Raw genomic sequence first — 15,107 nt, forward strand, 5'->3', positions numbered from 1 at the left:
GAGGGGACAGTCTCTGGGGCTGGAGTAGGGGAGCATATTCGGACCCATTTAGGGGGGGCAACACTCCCCCAGCAGAGAGGAGTGGGATGCTAACTCCTGAGGACCAGTGACAGAATAAACACAGAGATGATCAGACCCTAAATGCAGCAAGCTGCAGACAGAAATGTAATTCCCCAGCTGGGAATGGTAACACCTAAAAATACGGAGCTGTGGTTCTCGCAGGAATGCTCAGCGGCCCACGTTCAATCGAGAATGGCTTCTGGATTATGGGTTAGAGTAAATAAAGAAGATCATCTAAGTAACATAACCATAGGTTTTTAGCTTAAAATGACATCTGGTACCAACATATTGTCTATCTCCAAGAAACTCAAATTGCCAGCCGTCCTGGGAGCCTCTGCTGCTCTCAGCAAGTTTTCATCCTGAGTCGATCTGGCGGGTAGGAAGGGCTCAAGTTTGGACCTTCCAGTCCCTCTTTGGGCCCTCGAGTCTCTGCGGTGACTTGGAAGCCACTGCTGGGGACAGGCGACTGTTGTGGGCACCGGGCTGGTGGCTCCGGTGGGGACGGAGAGCTGGGCCCGCTCCCCCAGACACCCCCACCTGCTCTCCCAGAGAACAGCTTTAAGGGCACCACTTCCCCATGGTCGGCCAGTGGCAGCGGTTTCTGGAAGGAAGGAAAACCTGCCCCACGAGAGATCTAATTCCTGGTTTTACAGAGTCCAAGCCGCGTGACCGGGGAGAGTCACTTGGCCACCTTATGCCTGTTTCCTCATCGCAGATGCAGACTAAGGAGTAGACTATTTCTCACTGGCCCGAAGCAGCCCAAGAAGGCTGCTTTCATGTTCTCCTGCTCCTGTCCCCGCCCGGGGGCCTTGGTCCCCGAACACCACTGGGGTAGGTCCGCCCGCACCCCCACCGCACGCTGACCTTTGCCACAGGACGTCAGCCTCGTTACCGGGGAAACCAGGCTGGAGTTCTAGGATCCAGAGAAGATGAAGAGCTGTCTTCAAAAGAAAACGAGCAGGGATTTATCACTGGCCCAGGCCTTGGGTGTCATGAAATCCTGACTTCACATCCTCCTTGGGCACAGCTGGGCGTCTTTGAAGAGTTGGGCGGTGAGAGACTGTAACTGCTGTCTTCCTTCGGCTGTTCTGGACACCGTTCATTATCTTTTCTTCCTGTGGCCAAGGCCTGAGCAAGCGAGGAGCAATCAGAGGCTTTTTTTTCCTCCCCTGAGCCACTGCCCAAGCCTAGCTGATCATTAATGCCCTCACTCCTTTCTTGCTTGGCCAGTCACTGACATAGGGAGCACATGTCACATGCACGTCGGCTGGTAGTGAGGTGGGCATCAGTCACTTCAGATTCCATGACACGTGGAACCCAGTCACACAGAAAACCCAAGGGGGGAGTTTGGGAGAGCAGAACTGCAGCCCCCAAGTGTGAGAGACATAGCTTCTGACACCTCACGTAGCAGGGCTCCGGGATACTGCGAGGCAGTCGCCCAAAGAGCCCCTGGGATGACACCGTCCTAGGACAGGTGCAGGGTCCAAGGGCCTCTGCACATAATACTGGGAATTAGTTGTCAGAGGAGCCTGTTATGCTTGGGGAGGCCCTGTGCCCCATAAATTTTAGGAAATACAAAGAAACCTGAAGGGTCCCTGCTGAGCAAATAAGAAGGACCCAGCAGTGGAAAGAAACAAAGTGACTGGTATCAACTCTTCGATGACCAAACCTAGAGGGCGGAAAGTAAAAGGCCGCTGTGTGAAGACCAGTTACAGGCCACTGTCGACAGGGTTCTCCAGACCATCTCAGGAATGCTGGCCTGGACCTGAGCCTTCTCTTTCCTATGTCCCCTAGATCAAGCAACTGCAAGGCCCAGGTGGCTGGGATATGTCCCAGGAGGGCCCTGCCCAGTGCACCTGCTGTTCTCTGCATCAAGGAGATCCCACATTTATTTTTTATTTTTATTTTTTAAAACTTTTAAAAAAAGATGTTATTTATTTATTCACGAGAGACACAGAGAGAGAGGCAGAAACACAGGCAGAGAGAGAAGCAGGCTCCCCGCAAGGAGCCTGATGTGGGACTCGATCCCAGGACCTGGGATCACGCCCTGAACCAAAGGCAGATGCTCAACCACTGAGCCACCCAGGTGTCCCAGATCCCACATTTATTAAGTTTGTTAGAAGTAGGCCTCTCTCCAAGACTGATGGGCAGGGATGGGAAGGATAGGGTTATAATGGGTTCACATTTGCTCTCTGCACCCCAATAAATGGGCCTCTGCATTCAGAGGTTGGCCATCAAGTCAAGACACTTGATATGAATGATCTCAAGCACACAGAGAGAAAGCCAGAAATGTCAGATGTGTCCAGGGCTTCCTGTTACAGAGGCCAGAAGAGCTGGGAGCCACCAAGGACACACTGACTGTGAGGTTCATGTACACTGTCCCTGCTATACCTGTAGTCTGTTCTGGAAATGTAGTAAGTCTCTTGCTTTCATTACAGGCAACTGGAATTATCACTGCTTTTTGGCCACCTGAAGTGGGAGAAAAGTCAAACTCACAAAGTCCAAGAAAATGTCTTTACGCGTCAGAAAATTATCAAGTGGATACTGGTCTGGGACACCTTCTGCATGGAGCTTTTGCAGGGACCCAATGCATGCAGGACATTAAGGTTTGCAGCCCAGCTCCTGGTACCTAATAAGCACTCGGTCAATGTTCAATACTATCTAATTTCCTGGAATATTGAAAATATAACCAGACACAGAGCAGGGCTCCTGGCTTCCCAGGGCTAGTTCATTACCTGTGGCTTACTGTTCTTTATTGCTCTCTGGCTACATTTCCATCCAGGTCATAGTAATTTTGCCTACGAGGATATAAATTGAGTTCAGTAAGTTGCATGATCATCCAGGTTCTCACGGACTTGAATACCATCAGGAGACGGGTCTCAGCGGCCTGGCCTTTCCCGGCCAGTTTCGTGTCTGGAGACGGTCAGGCCTCCCTGGCACTGCTGCTTCTGTCTCACTTCTTGGGGTGTCTCTCTCCACTGCCTCTGCAATTCCCTTTCAGCTGAGTCATTCCCATCTTCAGAACGTATTTACGAGGGATTAGTTTTCTTAGTCACTGATCACATTTCTATTATAATTGTATTCACAACTCTGGTCCCCAGACAGACACAAAACAGAGGCAGGTCAAGGGAAAACACAGGTGGGAGCCCAAAGAGGGTTCTGTGAAGCCCAGCCTGTTGCTTGGCTTCTCATCCTCAGCTCACTTCACCCAATTTCTATAAAAGCATGAATCCTGGTTTTTTGGGTCCAGAGTGTGAATTAGGTGAGGAGAGGAGCCACGGAGCCAGAAAGGTCACTTTTCCCTTAGAGCCCTCCACCTGCGGCCAAGACGCTGCTCCAGGCCCTCATGGCATCGCCTCCTCTGAGGAGCTGAGGAAGGACTGCGAGGGGGACCCTGAGTCCTGGAGCTTGCAGATGAAGAGCAGAGCGCATCCTAACCCCCCGAGTCTGCTCTGCCTGTTGCAGACGCCCCCTCCTCAAGGGGCGGAGAGAACACGCTGGCTGCTCCGTCACCCAAGAGGCAGGCGTTTCCCAGCTCCTGCCCTCAAAACAGGCAGGACGGGGGTGCAGCAGGGCCCTGGACAGCCCACGGTTCCATGAGTGCTCTGCACACGCCAGGCCCCACGTTCGGCACTCTGGACAGGCACCCCCCTTCTCTTAGCAACGATCCTGTGAAGTACACATGAGGGTTATTCTCATCTCACAATGTGGAAGCTGAAGCCCAGGGGGGCTAGGTCATTAACCTGCGGCCGTATCACTAACAGGTGCCAGAGCTGGGACATGAACCCAAGTCACTAGACTCCGAAGTCTGTATTCTTGGAAAAATCTATCATCTATCTATCTATCTATCTATCTATCTATCTATCTATCTATCTATCATCTATCATCTTAAGATTTATTTGTTATTTTTCAAAGATTTTATTTATTTATTCATTAGAGAGAGAGAGAGAGAGAGAGAGAGAGAGAGAGGCAAAGACATAGGCAGAGGGAGAAGCAGGCTCCATGCAGGGAGCCTGATGCAGGACTTGATCCCGGGTCTCCAGGACCATGCCCTGAGCCAAAGGCAGATGTTCAACCACTGAACCACTCAGGTGTCCCAAGATTTATTTATTTTAGAAAGAGAGCAAGAACATGTTTGCATGCAAGTGGGGGTAGGGGCAGAGGGAGAGAGACCATCCCAAGCAGACTCTCCACTGAGCATGGAGCCCACTGCAGGCGCCATCCCAGAACCCTGAGATCATGACTTGGAGCTGAAATCAAGGGTCAGACGCTTAACCTACTGAGCCACCCAGGCACCCCTGGGAAATCCATCTAAAGTTGCATTGTTCAACTGTCTAAGTTACAGAGATGAGAGATTAAAAAGCAGTAAAAAATTAGAAAAACTTTTTTTTTTAAGAAAAACATTTTCTAATGAAATAAAAAACACTACAGAAATGAACTGTACTGAACCAGGCTCTGAACCAGGCTCAGCTGTGCCCGGTCTGAAGTCTTTTCAGGCCTCAGATGGTCAGTGGCCCCAGACCTGCATGCTCTGTTCTGGCCTCAGGCAGGAGGACAGTGTGGGCACAGGGGCCACAGTGAGCCGGCTGGCTGTCACTGTCATCCTCTGCCTGTTTCACTGTCTGCGGCCAGGATGCCTCTGCAGTGGGTCCTGAGTTCCCAGGCCCCCAGAGTCCTGCCCCCACAGCCTTTCAAGGAGACCCTGTGGGGCAGCCAAGGGAGCCTGTATGTCGCTGTGTCCAGATGACTCCACGGCTCCAGCCTCGGCCTCCTCAGCTATGAAACAGGGCTAGAAGCTACATCGTAGAGTTATGAAGATGAAATTAAATGTGTGATGACAAAAGACATGTCAAAGCTTATAAAACACAAAACTTGTAACATGCTGGCAATTATATAACTAAATTTATTTTCATCGGGGTGTGAAGGACCATTAGGATTTGCCCTCCTGCATTGTTTTTAAAGATTTATTTATTTATTTGAGAGACAGAGTGTGTGTGAGAGAGTGTGAGCGGGGCAGGGCAGAGGGAGAGGGAGACGGAGAGAGAGGGAATCTCAAGTGGACTCCCTGCTGAGCATAGAGCAAGATGCGGGGCTTGATCCCAAGACCCTGAGATCATGACCTGAGCCGAAGTCAAGAGTCAGACGTTACCGACTGAGCCACGCAGGCGCCCCTACCCTCCTGCATTTCAAAAGAGGAATTGGATTAAACTAGATGACACCCACGTGAGTGGGGTGTTGATGTGGCATCAGAAAATCCTACCAGCAGGCGGGAGGACTGGAGGCTCTGGCCCTTTGCTGTTGTTCTAGGTGCCCCTGCCCCCCTGCAAGCTCCCTCAGCTGTGCTCCATCCAGAGGGCTGCTGGAGGGGGACAAGGAGATGGGCCTGTGTGCAGGGGGCCCCGGCCCTCGTCAGTGCCGCATGCGAGGGGAAACTGAAGGAACACGCTCCTCCAGCAGGTGCACCGTCAGGATCCAAACCGGGGCGAAACCACGAAGGCCGAAGAGTGGCCAAAAGTAGGCAGCCCAGTGGCACTGGGGACACCACGGCATCCACTACCCCACGGGTACCTTCTGGCATATGACTTCTTTTTTTTTTTTTTTTTTTTTGGCATATGACTTCTTTATAGAACAAGATGTGGGATGGTAACGACATCATGGACCCCATTTATCCCTTCAACACTGGCTACAGGCCTCCTCTGTGCACACTCTACACTGACACCTGTTGAGGGGGTGGTGGTTTACCACGTGTGCCAGTAAAAGGACACTTCTGCTGCATGTTAGAATTCCGGAGGTGCTCACATCAGCATGACCGAACCAAATTCTTGAAGCCAGCCTCTACAAAACACAGTCTAATGCCCATTCCGTGGTGGGGAAAGTCAAGTCCAGGGAGGAAAGGTTTTCTAGCTCAGAGTCAATGGCACAGCTAGGTTTGGGGGCCACCTGTCAGTCAGTCACAATTTTTCGGAATTAATTTTAGTACAGATCTGCCACTTTTTAGAAAAGTCTGGCCGTTGAGCCCAGAGGGTCCAGGGCCCCGAGAGAGGAGAGAACGCCAGCTTTGTTGGGGCGGCCTCCCCAGGACAATGGCTACTCTGGCAGGAGGAGGTGCAGATGGTAGAAAAGGGAAATTTTACCTCCTTGTACCCCCTTCTGCTCAGCAACTAGTAGTTTGAGGCCTGATCTCACTGGGTCCTGGGGAAACTGAGGCAGCCTAGCAGCCTATAATCACACTGGTGGCGAGCTGCCACTTTACACTCTCATTTCATCCCTACGATACCCCGTGAGTGGGGCTAAAACCTCCCACTTCACCATAGGTATAAAGCCGGAGAGGAATAGGAGGCTGGGTCCTGCTGCATAGGCTACGGGGTCTGCCCACCATCCAGCCTCTCCCTCCCATTTGCGTTCCTGCTGTCAGCGCTCCAGCCCACCCAGACCCCGAGTTCCTCTCCCGTGCAACACCTCAATCGTCCCTTTGACATCTGTTAAAAACACATACGTATACGTATACACTTCGTGAGCACCGGCAGTGTTCTAGGCTCTGTGCTGGATGCTGGGAAATGATGCTGAGCATGACCCAGGGCCTGGCATTCTAGGGAGGAAGAGGACTGGAGACCAGGCAAGCCTAGCACGCGGGATGAGCGCTTCATGCAGGGAAAAGTCCAGCTGTAGCGTGAGCACACGGAGATGCAACTGGCCCAGCTGGGGAAGGTGGGGAAGTGGTGTTCGGGGGGCTTGGGACCTCGGGGATGAGTCCAAGCCAACCAACGTCCTCATGACCCGCTTTCAAAAATGAGAATCCAACCACACCACTCCTCTTCTCAAAACCTATCAGTGGCTCCCCATCCCTGACAGAAGGAGGGATGGGCTACTTAGTAGGCTTGCAAAGTTCTCCATGTTCTGACCCCATCTCCTGCCCTGTGTGTGTATGAAGACATTCCTGAGGTCTGAGTCATTGTACCTACAGAGGGAGAGCCAATTCTGCACGCCCTTGGGTCTCACGGGAGGAAGGGCCCAAGCCCCCTGTTATTTTGCTGAGTGAGAGGAGAAAGCGGTGGTAATAAGGAATGAGATGCAGCCCCGGTCCCTCTGTGTCCCGTGGAGAGCCCTATGAGGCCTGTGGACGGTTCTTCCTATGTCTTGACACGGAGGAGTCAGTTTATATGTCCTCTGAGTGCACAGTCCACAGAAACTTCTCTGTCTGAATTGCCCCTTCCCTGGGGCCTTCTCATCCCCTCCGCCCTCCAGGAGCCCCAGGCCCTGCACTTGCTTTGCACACACTGAGCATTCAGAAAGTTTGTGCATAAAGGGTAAACCTCTGCACTTTGCACCAGGATGGGGTTTGTAACAGAGACAAATTCTCCTCCGCTAATTTTCAAGGAGAAAAGAAATGCACTTCAAGCAAGAAAATTGGGTATCTGGGAAGGTTTCCAGCCAGGAGATTTCCAGCAGGACTTGGGAAAAAAAAAATCTCTAGTCCATCCTGCATTAGAACAGAGTGGGGGTGGGAAGGCGACCTTTACTCATCCTTTCCCCAGCTCTGTGCCAGTCACCTCCAAGGACACAGAAGAGGCGACATGGGGCCTGCCCAGGAGACTATAACAATGTGGATTCCTAAATGTAGGAAAACTACACTATAGTGTAGGTTCTTTGCTGTTTCCTCCCCAATTCTGAGTCGGCCTTCTTCACAGTTAGGATGGTGTCTGACCCACGTCTATACCAGGGGCTCCTGACTCCCAGGGAGATAGTCTGGTTCTGTATCAATGGTTCCTCTCAGCCTTCCTCATTCGATAGCCTAGAGATGGTAGTTTTTAAATTTTGGGAGGAAGGATGAGGCGTGAGAGATTTAGGAGGGGCATACGTACTACTGTCCTCTCAACACGTGGCCGAAAGCAGCTTTCGGTGCCTTAACACGAAACACATGGCTTGTTCATTCATTCCACAATGTCTGCTGAGTGGCAGAGACTGTTCTAAGCCCTGGGGTCCCTGCACGGAACCAAACAAAGCTCCTGCCCTCAGGAAGCTTGGACGGTTGGGGGAATAAACAACAAACAAACAGGACCCAGGTAATGAGGGTAAGACAAGTGCAGGGCAGGTCTCTTTGAGACTGTTGTCCCATTGTCATCTGGAGCAAATACCTGGAAGAAGGGAGGGAAAGAAATGCATGGATGTGTGGAAGCTGAGGAGCCAGCAAGGGCAAAGGCACTGGAGTAGGAAAGCACTTCATGCATTTGAGGTCGGTTGGTGGCAGGTGGGTGGACGTGATGCCAAAGAGGGTGTAGACGCAGCAGTGGGACAGAGCTGGTGGGCCCTGGGAGCCATGTTCAATGAACTCTGGGTATCTCCTGGGCATTTTCTATGTGCCTAGGCGTGTCCTAGGCCCTGGGGATACTAAGATTTCACACAGCTTAGGATCTAGCGAGTGATGGCAAACAGAGAGAGAGGAGTCCGGGACCCTGTGGTCAGTGCTGGGGGGCGGGGGGCATGCGGACGGCCTCCCTGGGGAGAGGACATCAGAGCCAGTGGGGGTGGCTGCGAAGCAAGCCGGAGGTCAGCTGTGTTCCGCCCACCTGCCACCTCGGTAAGGTCCCCTAATCTCTCTGAGCCTCCCCTTCCTTGTGCAAAAAAAACTCAAAAAACAAAAAAAACAAAAACCCAGGAATCACAATACCCGTTCTCTAAAGAGAAAACAAGGCCCTGGGTGTGAAAGTGTTTTGAAAACTGTGAAGCCCCAGATGGATGTAAGACGCCGCTACCATCCCACCACGCTGCTTCCTGTCCCCCTGCACGTTGTGACTCTGTGTGAGGGCGCAGGCTCCTGCCGCTCTCCATCCTCCTGGAGCCCAGCTGCTCAAACACGTGTTCAGACTCCTGTTCTCTTCTGGGCTCTCTGTCCTCTTCCATCAGAACCAGAGCACCCTGCCCCTGCTCCCTGGGCTCCAGCCGAGACAGGCCACCCTGCACTGGTCGGATCCATCTGCATCCATGGGGGGAACGCTGTCCCCACACAGGCCATGCGTGGCTCTGACCAGAGCTGCATGTCTCTGCAGCAAGAGGTGCTCAACCGGGGAAAGAAAAGAGCCTGCGCTCTCTATGAAGAATGGACATTCAGGAGTAAATTTCCACCAGCAGACTGGCACGGTCCAGGTTGAACACCAAACCAACCCCAAATGGAGTTAGAACAAAGTGCGTTGCACGTGCCCCGTTCCAAAGTCAAAGAGCTCTTCATCTCCAGGTCCCTCTGGAAAGACAGGTATCTGTTCACTGAGCCCCGAGCTTTACATATTTCTTCTCTGGTGTGTGTTTTCTGCAGAACTGCCCTCCTGTAAGCTCCCCTCCTCAGCTGTGACACCCACCCCTGCCTCATGGGGGGGTAGACGCTGGCTGGGTTCAAGTACTGCTTCTGTTCTATCACCCCGAGCACCACCCCCTTGGGCCTTCAAGACTATCTGGAAAAAAAGGTGGGCGTGACAATCATCCACCCCAAGGTGGATGAGCTTCAGTTTCTAATGGTAGCACCCGGCCATCTCTCCCGGCTCAGGATCTACAAGGTCCCCGCATTTTATCTTGACTTCTGTGTTTCCATGCTCTCCTGCTTCCCTCCCCAGTTGAGGGAAATACACATGGTCCTGGGTTGGATTCTTGCCTAACTTGGCATTTTGTGAAGCACGCAGCTTGCTCCTGGTGCCCCCGATACCACAGCAGAATAACAGACCCCTGAATCGCAAGTTGGCCTTCGGGCCTTTAGAGGATGAGCCCTTGCGGTCTTGGCACTCCGGATACCACATTTCCTGGTCAGTGCAAGCAGCTGCTTCTCCAATGTGCTAATAACATACATATCCATTTGCTCCCACCTGAGAAGTGCAGTTCTGAGGGCTTGTTTTATCCCAGTCTTAATGGCACTGATTTTTCTCCAGATATTTGCTTTCATGAGCATAGATTTCTGTCGAGAAGGCAGTTGGCTGTTTTATTCATGGCAGGAATGGCTCAATTGTAGGTATAGAAGTAGGTCGAAGGCACTGGGGGTTTGATTGGTCTGGGGAATGAGATTTAAAATACCCAAGGGGTTCTCATATATTGTAAACCTTCTTCTTCGATGAATGGGAGCCCAGGGGAGGGACATGGGCAGAGCTTTCTGGATTGTCTGGGAAGGGCATGGGGGTTGAACTAGGTGGGGTCTCACAGGAAGGCTGGCTGGCTGGGCTGAGCAGACCCAAGGAGCTGGCGAGGGGTGTGGGGCCCAGCGGTGCCAGGCCAGGAATGCACTGAGGGATGCAGAGCCCAACGGGTCCTCTGAGGCTCTGTGGGCAGGAGGGGGAAAGAAAATTCAGAAAAAGGCAGAACAAAGGAGCGCACAGCAGTAGGGCCAATGGGTAAAGCTACAAGGACTCAGAGTCCGCCTTCACCGCTGGAGAGGCTTGAGGAGAGGGGGCTGCTGCCCGAGATGACCAGCCCTCTGCAGGCTAGGGATAAGCAGGGCTCAGGGAGGGGGAGAGGGGCTCCTAGCAGGTGGGGCAGGGGCACTCTGTGACCCTGGAGATCTCCTGGAGCACTAAGAGTCTGACATTCTATGAAATTTTCATCAAGTATCTCCCAAGATAGTCATCTAATATACAATTTCAGTTCATTACATCGCGAATAAAAGAACCAACAATTTCATATTCTAATGGGTTTTATGCCTTCATTAGATAAAACATATAACTTTATTAAGTTAGAGGAAGCTTATTGGATATGTTTACTACCTCGACTGTGGCGATGGTGTGTTTCATGAGTGTGCAGATGTCCAAGCTCATCAAATGATAAGTAAATAAGTGCCGTTTTTTATATATCAGTTATAGCTCAGTAAAGCTGTTAATTAAAAAAAATACTGTGAATTAAAAAAAGAAACTTATTGGTTCTCTAATCCAGGACCTAGGGCCTGTGGCCTGTTTTTATAAAGTTTTATTGGAACAGCCGCACGCATTCATTTACATGTAACCTTTGGCCGTTTTCATGCCACAACGGCAGAGCTGAGTAGTTACGGTGGTGACCATATGGCCCAGGAAGCCCAATATATTTATGACCGGGCTCTTGAGAGAAAAAGTTTGCCATCTGTCTATCTAATTCTAATCACCCAATTCATAGGTAAGAAAACTGCGGTTGACATAATCTGGAGACTTCCTTTAGGTTGAGCAAATCGGTGGCTGAGAGGGGATAAGAACCATATAGCAGAGGCCCAGGCCCGTGTTTCTTCTCAGCTTCGGCTCACAGCATCCTGCTGCCGGCGGCTCTCTTTAGGAGTTCCTCTTCAAGTCATACCTTGTGCTCCTTTTACAGACACAAGGCCCAAGGCCAGAGGTGAACTGATGGGCCCCGGGTCACCTGGCCGCAGGATAGGGCTCCCTCCCTGAGTTCCCATCCCATAGGGCTGGCTCCCAACTGCCTTCCCAGGAAGGCTGAGGCCTGGAGAGCAGAAAGAGCTTCTAAGAGCTTCTAGGACTAGAACTCATCTGGTTCCCCAATCCCCTCTCAGCATTAGCATTCACCTTCTGTTAGCCAACAAAAGGACACATTTACAACTGTCTGGAGTTCGACTTGAAAACCCTTTTCACAGGTTTCCAGGGAAATTACTCCAAGTGGCCTTGATGGGTTAAAATGATTTTAACACACCCAGTCGCCTTCAGCTCCTTCCGTGGCATCTGCTACAAGCAGCAGAGTACATGAGTACCTGATGTTTAGCTTCTTTGGAAATAAAAGACTCCAAACAAGATGGTGCAGAGGGGCAAAGCCCCCTATCTACCCGCAATCATATTTAAGAGAACAAACCGCCAATCTGAGGCCCACGATGAGCCTCTGTTCTCTGTGTGGGAGATTTCTCAGAGCTATGAGATCAACTGACCCCTCGAATGATCTAACGTTTATCCCAGAAGAGTATCAAGTGGAAGCTGACCCTCCTTTTCTCCCTCCTCCCAACTGTGTCCCCTCAGAGGGCTGTTTCCCTCCTCCTGACCATTTACAAGCCTTTACATTCTCTGCATTTCCACTTCTAGCACACATTCCTCTTGGACAGAGACCAATGAATAGTCTCAGGAGAAGTTAAAGACCATCGGCATTCCCAATATAAGTGGTCAAGAGAATAAAGGATGTGTGTGCTATCAACATGAGGGACACCCCCACCCTCCCTACCCCAAAGCCTTGCCAAGGCCATACGTCTCACAGGTGCATGGTTCCCCGGGCCCAGAGAGCTCCTGAGCAGCTCAGACACAAGTCTGAATTTCAAGAGTGACATTTCCTAGCCAAGGGAGGAAAGTTAAGGATGGGAGAGAAGACCGGTCACCAGAGCCAGCTTCGTGTGGAGTTCAGCCATTGGGTCCCCTATTCCTTGTCCCTCTGAACTCGGCCCGCCCTTCTCAGTGGAGTCAGCTCCTCATGGCTTAAAGAAGACAACCGACATGTATGGTGTCAGGCACTGGGTGGGGTTCTGGCCATCGAAGCTGGAGATAGTCCTTGCCTTCACATTCTTTGAGAACCTGGACCAGGTTCTATCTGTATGGCCTATTTAAATCCTCACATAACTAGAAGATCAGATTATCCGTGTTTTATACACGCAGCATCGCCAACTCCGAGAAGCTAAGCAACTGGTCCAAAGACATGCAGGAAGTAAGTGAGGCAGCTGGGCTTTGAACTTGTGTGTGTCTGTGTGCTTTCCATCACACCATGCTGCCTCCAAAGCCTGGGGACTGTTTTTCACTGCGGTTGCTGGCCAGCTGTGCATCACCCCACCAGTGGGTGCCCAGCGGCTGCAGGAACATGGGCGGAGACACAGACTCACTGGATGTGCTGCCCAGGGTGTTGGAAAGCTGAAGGTCGTTTGGAGAGGAGAGGGCAGAGGGTGGAAATGAGGGAAGAACAAACCCGATTTGTGTGGAAATACAATTGTGTATGTTAGTGTGAATTATTGGGATTGATCTTGGCTGGTGAGAGTCCAAGATGTACAGACAACTGTGCTCACTTGGGCCCCAGGGGCTCCTGAACAGAGGAGGGATATCCCCAAGGGCCATTGCAAGGGCTGCCGAAGACAGCAAAAGCACAAGATTCCAGTGGCACCTGGAGTGAGGTAGGCGGGTGAGGACAGGACCTGAGAGCTGTTTCCGAGAGAAAAGGTGGGCGGTGAGCTGAAGACCTCCACCGTGAGCTGACAGGTAACCCGGATGAGTGGCTGCACCCTGGGGCAGAGGGGTCAGCCTGACTCTTGGATCCCCCGGCCACGTATGCAAATGCCATTTCTCTTGTCCTTTGCAGCTAAGTCTCCAACACCTCTCTATCTCCATCTATTCGCCCACACTTGGTGGAGGGAGGAAGTGAGGATGGAAGTGACCACAGTAAGGCAGACACACCCCAGAGCTTCGGTTCAGAGTACCTGCTCCTGATCTCACTCCTCACTACGAGTATCACCACCAGGCCCACCGCGAAAATCTTCAGGGTCTGGGGCAAGAACAGAAAAAGCCCACAGGCCATATCAGTAAATATTGAAGAGTTACAAATCAGGCCTACAAATGGCTAGGTAAAAAATGTACTGTTCTCCTGCCTGGGATATTATACATCCTCCTATCTGGAAGAGCAGATTCCAATTCAGAATTTTCAGAGTCCACATATTTACAGGTTGAGCCATGGTGGCAAGGGATGGCGCACCCATGGATGTGGACCTCATGGTCAGGGAGGGGCCACACCCACGTGGTGGGACATCGAAGTCCACCTGGGGCCTCTGATTCCCAAGGCAGTGGAGGCCACCCACAGGAGGCTGACCTGGGGGGAAAGCTCCCCATGGGTCCTGGAAGCAGGTTTGAAGCAGTTTCAGTGGGGAATTCTGGGGTCCTGGATCCCTGAAGCATGGCTTAGAAGGGGGAGTATGGAAACGTATGTCTCCTTGGCCATTCAGAGCTCCATGCCCTGTGGCACAGGCCCTCTAAGGCATGGAGCCCAGGACAAGGGTGCAAGAGTGGTAACGCCCTTCGCTGACCCCCATGGGGTGCCACATACTAACAGGCAAGCCAAGCATTGTACATGGGCTAATTTATTTAATTCTCACAACTCCAGGACATAGGTACTATTCTTATCACCATTCCACAGATGGGGACCCTGTGACACACAGCAGGGAAGCCACTGCATGCCCAAGGTAACAAGTGATGGACGGAGCCAGGTTGTCTGGCTGCCCTATCAACTACCCCTCTCCCCCTCCTCACATGGAAGAGCTCACCTGCGGGACATGTGAGGCTCACGCAGCAGCCGCTGCAGAGAGACACAGAGCCACGAGACAGCTCCCAATGAGGCACGATAGAGTGCTTGCTGTATACTCGAGGCCAGAATGCTTGTGACAACTCTCCCACACCCCCATCTCTCTGCTTTGCTGAATCATAGATTAATTCCCAGACCTGGGAGGGAGATTTGCTGAGGCATCGTTGTGAAGCACGGGTAGTGAGTTAGCGGATGGGGTGTGTGTGCCTCCGCCAGGAATAAGGAATGGAATCATCCCTACGGGAGAGGATAGGCCCAGTTGGAGGGCACTTGTGGGCTGATGCCACAGCTGATAACCGGGAGGAGGCTACACTGCCCAGGTCCACCTGAAGCATGAGACATAGAAGGTGGATGATCGAGGGTTCCAGCAGCTGGTGATGGTAGCCACTCTTGAACTGGGGGAAAATCCAAGCCAAAGAAAAGGAAGCTACTACACCTCATCTTAGAAGTCCGACCCACCTCTACCTGAATCAGATAATGAAGGGGAAGAAAAACCCCATGAGTGTGATATTTACGTATGTTTGTAAAGTGTGTCATCCAACTGTGTGTCAACAGGCTGGTATCTTAGGTCATAACGGACATCAGGACAGAGACAGCTGGGACCCACTCGCAAATGGTTAAAAAAAAAAATCAGTCTGGAGGTGAGAAGCATCACAGATCTGGATTCAAATGCTCCCACTCTCCCTTAGTAGCTGTGTGCCACTCTACCTTCTGAACCCTGGCATTCTAGCCCGTAATGTAGCAACGGAAAAGTATCTCCCAGGGTCACCGTGAGA

General features: G+C 51.7%; 1 protein-coding gene across 3 annotated transcripts in view; it reads right to left on the bottom strand.

Annotated features, from left to right (window-relative positions):
* FAM78B (family with sequence similarity 78 member B) overlaps positions 1 to 15,107 on the bottom strand; it is an 88,311-nt gene that overhangs the window by 34,539 nt on the left and 38,665 nt on the right. Inside the window, exon 1 of one of the 3 annotated variants that reach the window (XM_072814770.1) lies at positions 925 to 1,106. The exons of the other annotated variants lie outside the window; for them this stretch is intronic. The gene's annotated coding sequence lies outside the window, so the exon portion shown is untranslated. Of the gene's footprint in view, positions 1 to 924; positions 1,107 to 15,107 lie in introns of those variants that run through there. 3 annotated transcript variants of the gene reach the window in all.

The sequence above is a fragment of the Canis lupus genome, chromosome 38 (assembly GCF_048164855.1).
Source record: "Canis lupus baileyi chromosome 38, mCanLup2.hap1, whole genome shotgun sequence".
NCBI classification, from domain to species: Eukaryota; Metazoa; Chordata; class Mammalia; order Carnivora; family Canidae; genus Canis; species Canis lupus.